General features: G+C 42.6%; 1 long non-coding RNA gene across 1 annotated transcript; it reads left to right on the plus strand.

Moving 5' to 3' along the window:
• The first annotated feature begins 649 nt into the window (after positions 1-649).
• On the plus strand, positions 650-1,728 carry LOC120646408. The gene is made up of 2 exons (XR_005664421.1): positions 650-1,355; positions 1,522-1,728. It is a non-coding gene; the product is annotated as an uncharacterized LOC120646408 (long non-coding RNA).
• The last annotated feature ends 6,750 nt before the right edge of the window (positions 1,729-8,478 follow it).

Genomic DNA, 8,478 nt, shown 5'->3' on the forward strand with positions numbered 1-8,478 from the left:
TGCCAGGTATTCAATTTCAATTCACGCTAAGTGGCTAACTACTATGGCTCTGGCTACTGTAAACACAAATTGTGTGGGTTCCATTCAAAGTTGATTTGACGTGAGATCACTTGTTCCCGAACTGTACATGTTTAATCTCCTTGAACATGGTAACTCTGTGGTTTTTCCTTCGAGATGTTGATTCAACTCACTAACTCAGTCTCATGGCTGGTGGTTTATGTATTCTGTTAAGTGGCCTCAAGTGGCCTCAACCATATTTTGTTGCATCATGAACTTTGCATTTTTATATCAAACTCATTTTGCTGTGTCCAGTTCTCTTCTCACCCTTGGACTTGTGAATTTCAGGTCCAAGTTTATTTGCCTCATGATCCGCAGCTCATTCTTATTACCAAAGCATGCCTTAGGTGTCTGGTTAGTAATTCTTGGTGGTTGGTAACAACATTTTCATGCTCTTATTTTCGTTAGAGACAGGACTGCTGCTGGCCGCCGAGCATCCTGGTAAATAAGAACAACGTGCTGAATATCAGTTATAAATCATGTCATGGTATGTGCAAAACTAATACGTCTTTGCTCGTGTGCTCACCTTGTTGGACGAAATGCTTGTTCGAGAAACTGTTGCTTTTAAATGCAGTGTGCTAAAATAGTTTGGGCGGGTTCAATTAGGCTTCTCAACCTTTAGCAGGTTTAGTGAGGAATTTTCTATTTGATAGTCTCTTGCAGCTCGTATTTATCATTTATTCTGATAACCAATTTGATGCAAGTAAACTGATTGTTTTTTTCTTCATCTGATACACATACAGTAAACTGTTCGTTTTGCGATTCATTCTGCACACCACAATGCAGTTTATTCATGTCTTATTCCTATTCACGGATTGCAGTGAGGGGATGGACTAATGTACTTAGACGAATGTTATGCTCATGCTTACTTGTTCTAAAATAAACAAGTATTACTGAAGAAGTCTTGGCATTTCCTGTACAGATGAAAGGGTGCCCGTACATGGTTGTGTTGTTATATGTTCCTTCTTTAGCACACCATACTTAGAACTGCATGTTGTTTAGGGGTAATTTTTCGTAACTGTGTTAACTGTGAACCTCCTAGTCATCTACTCTACAAACATACCTCCCAAAGCTTTTTCATGTTTTATGTTACCACCCAAAGCTTTTTCATAGATGCAGAGCCTGCTGATGGGTGCATGCTTTTTTGCTGGTGCCTTCTCTAGCTTCTAGGAAGAGGAAGTTATTCATCTCACTACTCATTACTGTTGTACTCACCTCTAACTCTGATCTTTCTTTACTTTTGGCATGCATGTTCTGTTGCTGGTGGAACCAAATCCTGGATCCTGGAGCTTCATCCAGTAAGTGCTGCATTGCCTTTTCTAATATACCATGCTTGTGTTATCTGATCCATATCACAATTGTTTGCTTATTTGTTATTGCTTAATTAACTGTTACCTGCTAAGATGTATTTTCCAGAAAACAGAACAAACTTTGAAGCTTTTGGGTGAACTTCATCTTTTGCAGGAACCAAACTTCGCTGCTGCAGCTTCATATTTTGTTGGATTGTTACCTTTTGGTCCAACTTCAACCAAACTTTGCTGCTGCTAGTTCATATTCTTGATGAAATCTATCTTTTGTTGCTTCTGGTCAATTGTGTAAAGTCTTGGAATGTTACTAGTTCTGACTGATAAATGAGAAAATTGTATGTGATGCAAACTTTATTCATGTGAATTTGGGCCGGAATTGTTAATGTGAATTTTGAATTGGAAATTTTGTTAGTTAATAATTAATATTGGGTTGAAATAAGGCCCAACTTGGTGGCCCACTCTGAATTGGGCCCATCCATTCATGGGCTGTGCTGCTGACGTCACCTGCCAAGTCGATTGCCACGTTGCCTGCCATGTCAGCATCACTTTTCACGTAATTGCCATGTCAGTGGCCATGTCATTGAACACATCATCATTGCCATCCATGTCATCTCCATGTCAGCAGCCACGTCACCCCCCATGTCATCGATGTGTGACATGGCAATTGAATCTGTGACAAAAATTATACTGTTTGTGACGTTTATTTTCGTCATAGAAAATGGGTTTGGGTTGGGCTTCGGGGGCCCGGGGATATTTTGTGACGTTTTCGAAATGTCATGGATCAAGCAATTTATGACGAAAATTTAAGAAACGTCACGAGGTGTGATCTGTGACGCTCGATACATGACGTTATTTGATATCGTCATAGATACTGCTTTACGACTGTTTTTTAGTGATCTGTGACGAAATTTAATGTCACGTATCACCAGATTTTTTGTAGTGGTAGTGGAATTTCTCCTAGCCATACGTCCGCCCAGAATAGAGTGGATTCTCCATTAAGCACTACTTTCTTGAGGCCAAAATTGAACTTGTGTCTGATTTTTTGGATCCCTTTCCAGAACTGTGATCCAGTCCCAACTTTACTTTTTGTAAATGGTTTGTTTTTGTAGTATTTTGCTTTGAGAAGCTGACAGCACAAATCTCCCTCTTTGTCTCTCAGAAGTCTTCACACCCACTTCAAGAGGAGGGTATCGTTGAAGATCCTAGTGTTAATTATTCCCAAGCCACCAAAGTCTTTTGGAAGGCACATTTGTTCCCATTTGACCATATGGTACCTGAACTTATACCCGCCCCCACTCCAAAAGAACTGAGATCTGATGGAATCCATTTTTTGGTGGACCTCCTCTCCCAGTTTGTACACCCCATGGTGTAGGTAGGGATGCTACTCAGAGTTGAATTGGTAAGAATCATTTCCCCCCAGCTGAAAGAATTTTCCCTTTCCAGTTTGAGAGCTTGCTCCGCATTTTAGTTTCCATAGCTGTGAAAGCTTTGGCACCTAAATGTTTGTCACTAATGGGTAGGCCTAGTTAGATCATTGGCAATTTTTCCACCTTACAGTTCATGAAGTTGGCAATTTGCTGTTGTTGTCCAGGGTCCATTCCAAAGGTAACAACTTCACTCTTATGATAATTTATTCTCAGTCCTGTCATCCATTCAAAACAATACAATAAGAATTTCATATTGGACAGGGTCTGGCTGTCATTGTCCATCAGGATCATAGTGTCATCTGTTGGAGTAATGGGCTTGGCCCATTTATTCTAAAGCATTAAAAGAATTTAAAGCCCACTATTAATGCTAGGGAATCAATGTTTAATTCCGTACCGGGAATTGAGGAGGATCTCAACCGACTTAAAAGGTGGACTTCTTGTACACCACTTGTGAAGCCGGTAAGAGGAGGACGGTGAACCACACGCGCGCGCGCTCGCTCGCCTCGTCGAGCCGGGCCGGGCCGGGCCGGGGCCGTGGCCGTGGCCGTGGCCGTGGCCGAGGCCGCGGCGCGGCGCGGCGCGGTCGGCCGGACGGGCGGGGCGGTGCGGCGCGGCGCGGCGCGGCACGGCGCGGTGCGATGTGATGATTTGTAATTAATGGCCATAACCGCATCACCTAAATGACTCTGATGGTGTCCAGGTTCAACGATCCTGAGCACCTGAGTCACTATATAAGGAGTGCCATTCCCCTCATCCATCCTGCACCAGAGCACTGAGGCAACTCGGCTCCTCTCTTCTCCCTCTCCAGTTGCAACAACTGAGTTCCCCAACGCTAATTTCTGCGCGCACAGAATTAGCGTGAGCAGGCCTCCGAAACCTTGCTCGCCTTGAGATCCTGCACGGGATAGGTGGGCAATCAGGTTTTTGGGTAACGCTTTAGCGTGACTGCTCAAAAATACTAAGGCTTTGCCCGATTGTACGACTACTTCCTGGTGGACGAGCCGAACGACTACGTCGACTACATTCTGGTGGCCGAACGACTACGTCGACTACATCTTGGTGACCGTTCGTGGGACTGCACTGCGAACTTCTTCCTGCACCAATTTAGTTCGACTACTTCGACTGAGGCCAACCGAGTAGATGTCTACTCCAGTTGGTAACAGCGCAGCCAATGCCTCCGGCAACGGCCCCGCTTTAGGGTACTCCCTGAAACTTTGGTTATTTATATTGTTTATGCTTATATGTGTGATAAGTATAAACATGTTCACATGATTTATTTTACTCCTTAAAGTCATAGAAATATTGCTAGTTTATACATTTAATTTTGGAATTAAAATATACCGAAAATTGCCTAGATTTCTAACAATCCAAAAACCTGATTATGTTAATAGGCTTTCGGTATCTAGCTTTGCTGCATCAATCAAACCATCACCTTTTGATGGTTCAAATTACAAACGTTGGCAAGAGCGGCTTATACTGTGGTTAACACTATCGAGAGTGATCCATGTGAAAGAGGGTAAGCCTGAACAATTCTCTCCAGAGGAAGGGAGTGCGTTCGATGAGGCTGATATCCTCTTTCGAGGCTTGATCATTAGTGTTCTCGGTGATAACCTGGTGGATTCTTATATCCGGCTGCCAACTGGCAAAGCTTTGTGGGATGCTCTTGAGGCTCAATATGGAGTATCTGACGCCGGGAGTGAGTTGTATATCATGGAGCAGTTCCTTGAGTACAGGATGGTCGAAGACCGTTCTGTAGTGGAACAGGCTCATGAAATACATACTCTGGCAAAAGATCTCAAAAATTGCAGCAAAGAGTCCCCATGTGTGTTACCCAATAAGTTTGTGGCTGGAGGTATAATCTCTAAGCTGCCACCTTCTTGGAGGGACTTTGCTACTTCTCTAAAACATAAGAGACAGGAGTTCACAATAGATGGACTCATAGGGACTCTTGATGTTGAGGAGAAGGCGAGAGCAAAGGACATACGTGGGAAAGGAGTTGTTGGTGCTTCAAGTGCCAATCTTGTTCAGAAGAACAACTCCCATAAGAACAAGAAAAAGCCACCGCAGAACCAACCAAAGACTAAGAAGACAACCACTTTTAAGAAGAAGAAGAAGACGGGAGCCTGCTATGTGTGTGCTAGTACGGATCACTTTGCTGCAAAGTGTCCGAACCGCAAAGGCAACGACTCCGCCAACATGGTTATTAGCGAGCCTGGAGGAACTTCGGGGTACGGTAATTTATTACCTACTGTTCTTTCAGTCTTTGGTTCACCCGAGTGGTGGGTTGACACTGGTGCTAATATTCATGTTTGTGCTGATGCTTCTTTGTTCTCTTCTTACCAGACCGGCGGGACTTCCTCCTTGCTGATGGGGAACGGATCACATGCGCGTGTTCTTGGTGTTGGTACGGTAAATCTGAAGTTTACTTCGGGGAAGACCGTGCAGCTGAAGAACGTGCAGCATGTCCCCACCATCAAGAAGAATTTAGTCAGCGGCTCTCTACTGTGTAGAGATGGTTTCAAATTAGTCTTTGAGTCCAATAAATGTATCTTGTCTAAGTTTGGTACTTTTGTTGGAAAAGGTTATGAAAGCGGAGGTTTGTTCCGTCTTTCTTTGTCAGATGTTTGTAATAAAATTGCATACAATGTTATTAACGTTGATGAAACAAATGTTTGGCATTCGAGGCTTTGTCACGTTAATTTTGGTTGTATGATGCGCTTAGCTAATTTGAGCTTAATTCCAAAGTTCACTTTTGTCAAAAATTCTAAGTGTCATGTATGTGTTGAATCAAAACAAACTCGTAAGCCTCATAAGACCGCGGAGGCAAGGAGCTTGGCACCCTTAGAATTAATTCATTCCGATTTGTGCGAAATGAATGGAGTGTTAACAAAAGGTGGTAAAAAATATTTCATGACTTTGATTGATGATAGTACTAGATTTTGTTACATCTATTTGTTGAAGTCAAAAGATGAAGCTTTACACTACTTTAAAATCTATAAAGCTGAAGTAGAAAACCAACTTGAGAGAAAGATCAAAAGAGTTAGGTCAGATCGTGGTGGCGAGTATTTCTCAAATTTATTTACTTTATTCTGCGAGGAACATGGTATTATTCATGAGAGGACGCCTCCCTATTCACCTCAGTCAAATGGGGTTGCCGAAAGAAAGAACCGCACTCTAACGGATTTGGTTAACGCCATGTTAGATACAGCGGGACTTTCCAAGGAATGGTGGGGTGAGGCTATATTGACTGCATGTCATGTCCAAAACCGTGTTCCTACAAAGAATAAAGAGATAACTCCTTTCGAGGAATGGGAGAAGAAAAGGCCAACACTGTCATACTTACGTACATGGGGTTGTTTGGCAAAAGTGAGTGTGCCAATAACCAAGAAACGTAAGCTTGGACCTAAAACTGTGGATTGTATCTTTCTAGGTTATGCTATTCACAGCATTGGATATAGATTTTTAATAGTGAAATCTGGTGTACCTGACATGCATGTTGGTACTATAATGGAGTCCAGAGATGCTACATTTTTTGAAAACATTTTTCCCATGAGAGATGAAACAAGTTCATCTAGGCAAGAGTTCATCAAGGATGATGGCTCTGCTGAGCCGATAGAACACAATGAACATACACTTGTAGAAAATCCTGAGGAGGATAACAATGATGCTCCGAGAAAGAGCAAGAGACAAAGGACTGTGAAGTCTTTTGGTGATGATTTCATTGTATACCTCATAGATGATACACCCAGAACCATTGAAGAGGCATATTCATCTCCTGATGCTGACTATTGGAAGGAAGCAGTAAGGAGTGAGATGGATTCTATTATGTCTAATGGAACCTGGGAGGTCGTTGAACGTCCTTATGCATGTAAACCGGTTGGATGCAAGTGGGTGTTCAAGAAAAAGCTTAGGCCAGATGGTACTATTGAAAAGTACAAGGCTAGGCTTGTGGCCAAGGGTTATACACAAAAAGAAGGAGAAGATTTCTTTGACACTTATTCACCAGTTGCCCGATTGACCACAATTCGAGTGTTACTTTCCTTGGCAGCCTCTTATGGTCTTCTCGTTCATCAGATGGACGTTAAGACGGCTTTCCTCAATGGAGAGTTAGAAGAGGAGATCTATATGGATCAGCCGGATGGGTTTGTATCAAAGGGTCAAGAAGGAATGGTTTGTAAGTTGTTAAAATCTTTATATGGTCTCAAGCAAGCGCCTAAGCAGTGGCATGAAAAGTTTGATAGAACTTTGACCTCTGCCGGCTTTGTTGTGAACGAAGCTGACAGATGTGTGTACTATCGCTATGGTGGGGCTGAAGGAGTGATTTTGTGCTTGTATGTGGATGACATACTGATCTTTGGCACTAGCCTTAATGTGATTAAGGAAGTCAAAGAGTTTTTATCTCAAAATTTTGAGATGAAGGATCTGGGAGAAGCTGATGTTATCCTTAATATAAAGCTGGTAAAAGAGATCAATGGTGGGGTGATTCTTACACAGTCTCACTATGTGGAGAAAGTGTTAAGTCGCTTTGGTTATAGCGACTATAAACCTGTCTCAACACCATATGATGCCAGTTTAATTCTTAGAAAGAATAAAAGGATAATGCGAGATCAGCTGAGATATTCTCAGATCATTGGTTCATTAATGTATTTAGCGAGCGCTACAAGACCTGACATCTCGTTTGCTGTAAGCAAACTGAGCCGGTTTGTTTCAAACCCGGGAGATGATCATTGGAAGGGTCTTGAAAGAGTAATGCGCTATCTGAAGGGGACAATGAACTATGGAATTCACTACACCGGGTACCCAAGGGTACTAGAAGGGTATAGTGATTCAAATTGGATTTCTGATGCTGATGAGATAAAGGCCACAAGTGGATATGTGTTTACACTTGGTGGTGGAGCTGTTTCCTGGAAGTCTTGCAAGCAGACCATCTTAACGAGGTCAACTATGGAAGCAGAACTCACAGCATTAGATACCGCCACTGTTGAGGCTGAGTGGCTTCGTGAGCTCCTTATGGACTTGCCGATAGTTGAAAAACCGTTACCGGCAATCCTAATGAACTGTGACAATCAAACGGTAATTGTCAAGGTGAATAGTTCAAAGGATAACATGAAGTCATCTAGACATGTGAAAAGGCGGTTGAAATCTGTCAGAAAATTGAGAAACTCCGGAGTTATAGCCCTGGACTATGTTCAGACGGCTAAAAATCTGGCAGATCAGTTTACAAAGGGTCTTTCACGAAATGTGATAGACAATGCATCTATGGAATTGGGCTTGAGACCCATGTGAGTCATTCTATAGTGGAAACCTGTCCTATGTGATCGGAGATCCCGTGAATTAGGATGGTGAAACAAACTAAAGTCTGACTGTGAGAAGAGAACCTTTGTGAAAAGGGCTCATTCCGTGTATAAGGTGCATTTCTCTTCTAATCTGTATGGCAGGTTGGTCTATACCTTAATGTGTGCCAGGTGGTTTCTTTTAAACAAATGAGTTGTTTTCTTGAAACAAAGATGTTGTCCTACAGAACATCTGAAAGGAACACACCTATATGAGTTTGACCACTGGTCATGGTCTATGAGAATTGGGTATTCTCTAGAAACTCATGAAGGGCCTGGAGTATGACTTATAAGCTCCAAACCGCGGGGATGCTTTTGCAGCCTAGTACCAGTGTAGGGCTCTGGTCAAACTTG

The sequence above is a fragment of the Panicum virgatum genome, chromosome 8K (genome assembly GCF_016808335.1).
Source record: "Panicum virgatum strain AP13 chromosome 8K, P.virgatum_v5, whole genome shotgun sequence".
NCBI lineage: Eukaryota > Viridiplantae > Streptophyta > Magnoliopsida > Poales > Poaceae > Panicum > Panicum virgatum.